Source organism: Rhyacophila brunnea, unplaced genomic scaffold (genome assembly GCF_057557595.1).
Source record: "Rhyacophila brunnea isolate RB1 unplaced genomic scaffold, BYU_Rbru_1.0 scaffold_6, whole genome shotgun sequence".
In the NCBI taxonomy this organism is placed as follows: Eukaryota; Metazoa; Arthropoda; class Insecta; order Trichoptera; family Rhyacophilidae; genus Rhyacophila; species Rhyacophila brunnea.
Genome location: NW_028233276.1, coordinates 9,002,853 through 9,010,232, shown reverse-complemented (window position 1 = coordinate 9,010,232; position 7,380 = coordinate 9,002,853).

Sequence of the window (7,380 nt, the reverse complement as noted above, 5' to 3'; positions counted from 1 at the left end):
GCCTTTCAAATAAGACATGAATAAACAAGTATTGGACCTCTCAGGCTATACGCTATACAACAATACATGTCACCATAATAATTGAAATAATAATAATACTAATCAAAAAATCTATAGTAAATAAGTAGAAGTCGAATAAAAAATCGGCAACTATCGGGAATTTAGTAATCTTCAGCATTGCCAGGTGAATCGAAAGAGTTTAAGAAAAAATAAGAAACAGGAATGATGCGTATAAAATGTACCTACATCAATATTAAAACAATAAAAAACACGCACTACTTATATGTAGGTAAACCTATTCAAATGTTCTTTATCAAAGAGTTCGATTACATCTAGCGAGCTGTCACTGTCATATCTAGCAGATGGGCTATTTAAATTAATTAAAAAATTTGTCGCCTTTTCGTTTATGACTTTTTCGGTGTTACCTATTATAATTTTTACACATTATTGCATAACTAAATACTTTTACTCTTCAGCTGTAACCATTGGTGTCTTTTCTTACACTATTTTTTTAGCATCCTACGAATATTGTATAAGATTTCTTTATGCATAAAATTAAATATCATTAGTAAATGTAAGGTTTTGAGTTGGTAGCTAATTTTTCATATCGCTTTTACATGATGACTGTGTGGGGTGAGAACCACATTGTGGTAATAATAAATTTGGAATACATTTTTCATAATTTACGAAGATACTTGCATAAAAAACGCAATGATTTGTAAATCAATAACGCTTCTTTGCTAATTTCGGTGAGATATTTCATGGTAGGGTGTACAATGGCGGTCAAATTTGTCATTTCCCCACATCTCAAATTACACCGCTTTTATCGTCGACACCCGAAAGTTAACAAGTTCAGCATATCTACAAACATAATTGAGTCTTTTTACTAAAACAATCCAGCTACACGCCAAACCAAAAGGCATTACGAAGTCGCGGAAACACAACGACAAAAAGCACTTTACGTTAGTTATGCCACTGTATACCGTAAACCCCCTAACTTCGCCTGTTTTTTTTTTTATAACAATAAGTCGTTTTGCTACCAAAATATCCACCAATATGAAGTCTTATAGATCTTATGTAATGCACAATGATAGTGTTTGTTTGAATTCATATTTAAACAATACTCTTTTCATACTAAATAATACAATAAATCACAATTTTTTATATAGACGAAGTTACGGCACGATTCCCTAACTTCGCCTAACGTGTTTTATTAGGTCCACTAAAAAAATTTGTCTATGGATACTCACGAAATCTATTCAAAAATGACCTTAAGCAAATTCAGGTCTTATGCTAGAGATGATTTGACACATTTCAAAGAAATATCTACGTTGGCGAAGATAGGGATCACTTCAATGACTGTTTCATACAACCTACCAAATTACGCTAGGGCTGCCAAAACCCAAAGCATTATAGTATCATTTTCATGTATTGATTTACATAGTAAATTTTTAATAAAGGAAATATGAGAAAAATTGTTAACTGTTGTTTCAAAGTGATGAATAGTTTTTAGTCTAAACACCATAAAAATTAAAAAAAACACATTTATTTCAAGAAAATCGTTTTTTTGGACAACCCTAAAGCCAGGGGAAGTGTAGGAACAAGTAGTTCACAAAACATAGCCTGACATTGCATACTCAAATAATTGATGTTTTATTATAAATATCGGAAATTGCATGTTACATTTGGCAAGCAGACTATATCACTATAGTATATTAAAAATATGAGGAACCTACCTCTACAATATTCGTAGAAATCAGCAAAAGTTCAGAGGTATTCCGAAAAAATCTCTTCAAACCGGACTTGAAAAAATGGTACTAACACAAACACGGCGAAAATAATGGCGGTTTGAAAATGTTGTGGTGACAGGACGAATATTATCTTTAAAATCGCCGTAGTGGCTTAAAGTGGTGCGATAGTAAAAACATGAGTTTTTAGTGTTTAATTGATTTAGGTGAAGTTAGGGACACTTGGCGAAGTTAGGGGGTTTTACGGTACCAAACTTTAGACAAATTTCAAAATGTGTTGTAGAAATCTTCTTTCAAGAAAATGTAGCCGAATTAAATATAAGTTAAACTGAGGTTAGATGATCAAATTGGGTGAAAATTAATTAGCATTATAGATTTATGTGTAAGTAGCATGATTAACAAAATTATGATTTATTTGCCAGAGCTTTACTAGTTTAATGGCCTAAAAAATAAGGTTTTTTAATATAATAAACTATTATTATTAAGAAGAACTATAATCTGAAATAATCTTAAATAATAGCATTCAAATAACCACGAAAATCAAAACATGCTGTCATTTTTATGTATTTACAAACAATGCTGCTAGCATGGAAAGTAATATTTTTACTATTGGTGCCAATTCAATTGTATTAAAAAAGATTTGGTAGAATGGTTTTGCGGGCCTCGTCACAAGGATAGAGAAAACCTTGCCGCCATATATATTGGAATAGCCAATATGACAAGGCTTCACTGCGTGAATCGAACACCATCACATTGGGGCTTCACAAAAAACCAGAGCACAAGACCAGCGTATTCAACTTAGAGTTTATCTTGCCAGATCTAGCATTTTTGAATAAGCATCTAGCTTTCAAAATATGCATATATGGCGTATGGCGTTAAATCTAGCGTATTTGGACACCGCAAACAGCTTAAAGCTTCTCATAATAAAGCTAGAATATTATAACAGATTTGCTTGACAATAAACGTACTGTTATTTTGCACATTATATTTTATAAATAAAATAATAATGCTTTATGCTACATACATACAAAGTAATGACTAAACTTCATACATTCATTCATTTTATGCGTTATTTTATTAGTTGTAAAACACGAAATTATTTTTCGATGTTTGTTTTAGTAAAAACGATGTTAAGAATTATAACATATTTGTTTGAAATAAGTACTACTTTCTAGACACTTTTTGTATTTTGATAAAATCTAACATTTTTTCTGCTATCTGATATATTTTTGTAAATGACAGTTGACAACACTGCGCAGGATATGTAAGTTTTGAGAGATTTCCCGGAAGCAGACAAGATCCACACCGAATTGTAAAACCAATAATGATGGTAATCCAAAAATTGTGTCGGTAACTATACGTATCAAGGAAGAAATGCATAAAATATCAATATGAATCCGCATCAAAAAACAAGTTCCCATTACGATAAATCAATTTGAACATGACATAGTCTGTTTTTTGCATACACAGGTCGTGTTGTGTAAATAAAAAAAACAAACAACAAACTTGTTGCGTTTTTTATTGCGAGTTCCTTGAGCCGAGATGATTGCATCGAGGAAGAAGAAGATTAAAAATAAATAAATGCTTACATTGCGTTATATTCGGTTTCCGGATTTCAACGAGCAAAGAAACGCAGCGTTTAATACAAAAAAACCTCTTTTCGAAAGTCAATCTTTTAAACAATACCATTTTAACTTGAATATCGCAATCACTTTACATTGTTAGCGTATATTCAATATTAATTATTTTCCCATACATTATGGCCTCACAGAAAAATACTAATTAATCGATGAATAAGTAAAGTTTGACTTCAATCATACAAAAAATACGTAACCACGCAATAGTATGCTTTAGGAACGACGAAGGGAATAAATTTGAAACGCTTTTACCTTAAATTTAATGGAATTATTATATTTTACTCTAAATTTAATTAACCATGTCAAATTGGATTTTAAAAATAGAATTCAACAAACGATTTAAATGGGTGATTTCTTTTTAAAGTTTATTATGTCAAAAAGAAATCACAGTTAAATTATTTTTACTGATTGTTCAATTCATTCCAACAAAATAATCACATAATCTATAGAAATTATTATAGTACCTAGTACAAAAAAAAAATCAAACAAAAACGTTTTCATAACAAATAACACAATCGTAAAATATAGAAATACTTTTGTACTCGTACTTACTACGAATATTTAAGCTATCTATATTTTATAGCTTTAAACTTTTGGTATTTAATTAATTACTTTCACCCTGTCAGGTTTTAGCTTTGTGGCATTTTATTGTGTAGTCGGCTATTGACATGTAGCTACCACAGGCCATATATCGGTATTGTGGCATCGCTACACGATGAGGAAGAAGTAGTTACTAAAGTCGGGCTACGAGAGTGTAGATAGAGTATTCCAAACACATGCCGTATCCATTTGTAGTGATGTGAATTCTACTGAACTTTAGTAAAGACATGTGAAATCATTTTGCATTTATGAGATTAACTACTATTTTTGAATTACTAGAAGATATTAATTGAGTGGGTATCTATGTGGTCGGATTCCATGATTTTTAAAACAATACTTTTTGTTAATTCTACGATAATTAAGTTTTTATGTTGATAGTTATTTCAGGTTATAAGACCCATCTTTAGAACTACGATACGATCACTAATTTTCAAGAACTCCAACTGAACGTTTGCAACTTTCAAGTAACGACAGAAAGGGAGAGTATATTATTGTGTTAATCTAACTTCTTTTCTTCGCTCAACAGTGGCATAATTCATTTATTTTTATAATTATTTATTTCACTAAAAAAATATTTCTACGGATTAGAAAGATAAGTTCACATGTATAGCACCTAATTTGGTCATTTCTGGACCTTTTACAATGTATTTATTGATTCCATATAACTTCTTCATGAGGACAAATCGACGAACCTTGTCACATAGATGCATGAGCTGGATCCATAACACTTGGCGAATTTGTGAATTAGTCCTACCTATTTTTAACGAATGCTTGTGTTTTTTTATACCTAGTAATACAACTTCTGCCTGTCTGATCCAGTTGATCTGTGCTGGAGTAGTTCCATACTGTAGCAAATAACAAACTCTAATTACATGAAAAGGATTTACTTATACTGCTAATATTATTTTATTCTCTTTTTCTAGATGTTTCTTAGAAATAATAATAGAAGTGATGTTATGCTTATTTAAATACCATATTATAAAATAGTTTTTTTCCTACATATTATTATCTCAATAGTTTTTCGAAACATATACATTTATGATATGGAGGAAACCATGCCGTAAAATACCGCTTATATACCCAATTAAATGCTAAGTAATAATTAATGATAAACTGTTCCCCGTGAGAACCAGGTCATTATACATGCTAACCCAGATAAAAGTTAAACAGACGTAAGTTGTCATTTTAAACATATTATAAAGGATCTCAATAAAAAGAAACACACCTGATGTAGAGACCTAAACAAGATTTTCGGAAAGCATTTTGAAACGGTGGTGACTGATAGACCTGTTTGATGATCGGCCACCGAACGTAGGTCATAGTGATTATACAAATACCGTACAATTAAAAATGTATATATTGATAATGAATGATAACGAAGAAGTAAACTTCTAATATATAAAACAATTATAAGGCCAGTGGTCACTTACAGCTGTGAGACTTGGTGCTTAACTCAAAACGAGGAAAACAAATTAGCTGTCTTCGAGCGCAAAATACTCCGCAAAATCTTTGGACCCACGTTGGAAAATGGGAACTACAGAATAAAAATGAACCACAAATTGGAAGAGCTGATTGAACAGCAAACAATCATAAGATACTGTAAGTCCCAAAGACTACGATGGGCGGGACATGTGGAGAGAATGACTGAAGTTAGAGCGCCAAGGATCATGACGAAGTGGCTACCCCAACGAAAGAGACCCAGAGGCCGTCCAAGAAGGAGATGGGCTGACGCCGTAGAAGTGGACTGGCTTCATATAGGAAGACCCGGTAACTGGAGAAGTATGGCGAGAGACCGGAGTGAGTGGAGAGCGGTTGTGGAGGAGGCCATATCCTACCTCGGGATGTAGCGCCGTGGAAGAAGAGATATTGATAATGACAAATTAAAAAAATAAAGAAGTAAGTAGGTATATTATTAGAACATGGCCAAAATGGTCAAACCAGTCCACCTACAGTGAGCTTGATAATATTCTATACAGAATCTCTTCTGTTTTGTTTTATCCAGTGATAATTTTGTTATAGCCTGGAGAAACTTATGATATATTTGTCGCTACATTTCAAAATCAGCCAAGTCCACCTTTGGGTGTTTTTTACTTTTTTGTGAATTGCTGAAGAACTACTGCTTTCTAATATTTCTGCATTATCAAAATTTGGAATTTATTAATTTTAAATATTCTATACCTACTCGAAATAATATAAACTTTCACCCTTGTGACTGTGTATTCGAGAAAACAAAAAGCTGTTTTTCTCCTATTCATCTATTATGGACTTGGCTGATTTTGAAATCTAGCGACACATATATTATGGTTAAATCGAAAGTAGAAGAGAATGAAACTCAATCCAGATGGATGAACCAAATCAAATATACCACCGGTGTTCACAGCTCTGTGAAAAATTATTCGTATCACGATCTCTTCATAAGTCTCATCGAAGAATAAAAAGACTTTTATTTATTGGAAATCAAAAAAAAATACTGTGGTAGGTAATCGTAAGTTTATAATATCATTTACGTTTTGTGAATATATTGTAATGCAACAATGTATTATATTATTAAACAGACATATTTTACTCATATTACAAGGTTCACGTCTGGCTTAATCTCAGTTAGTTACTGAGAAGCCAGATTCTTAGAATTGATATACTTTTATACGATTTACAAAGATTTATAAAGTAGGTACCTATTCAAGAGTCATGTGAGTTCAGTCTGTAGTGTATTGAATTACATTTAACATGATATTTTAATCGGATTATGATGATAAAGCTTGATAACTTTGGTACCTACTTAACTAGCGTGAAATATTCTACAGTTCTCAAATATCCTTCGTTTACATTAATTTATTAATAAATACTTTTTTTCATTAATCGAAACTGTAAAGAAATAATGAGAAGTTTTTTATTAGGTCTGTTAATGATTGTTATTAAAAAGTATCATAATATACTGATATTTATATTATGTGCAAACACACAATATATGCAGCAGATTAATTATTCAAAATCAAGTGTATTGTATAACAATAAATAATTACAAGATAAAAAGAACTTTTTATATACAACGTTTTTAAATTTTCTATTGAATTATTATACTCAATATGCTCAAACTTGTACTTGATATGAAGAAAATAAAAAACAAACAAACAAACAAATATAGAATATTGAAATGTCATTTTGACATTTCATTTTGATTTCCATAGTAACGCACGTATATATTAATAATTAAGTTGCTAGGACAACCCTCTCAGCAACCAATATTAGTCTTTTACTTTTTACGGATTTTTCTGAAATAACTTTCCATACAAAACAGAATTAACTGAAAATGAATTCAATTCTGCTTAAAGATGGCTAAAAGTATTAAAAGAATGCATTGGCATCGTGTTCTCATATATTCTAAAAGTTTAAAA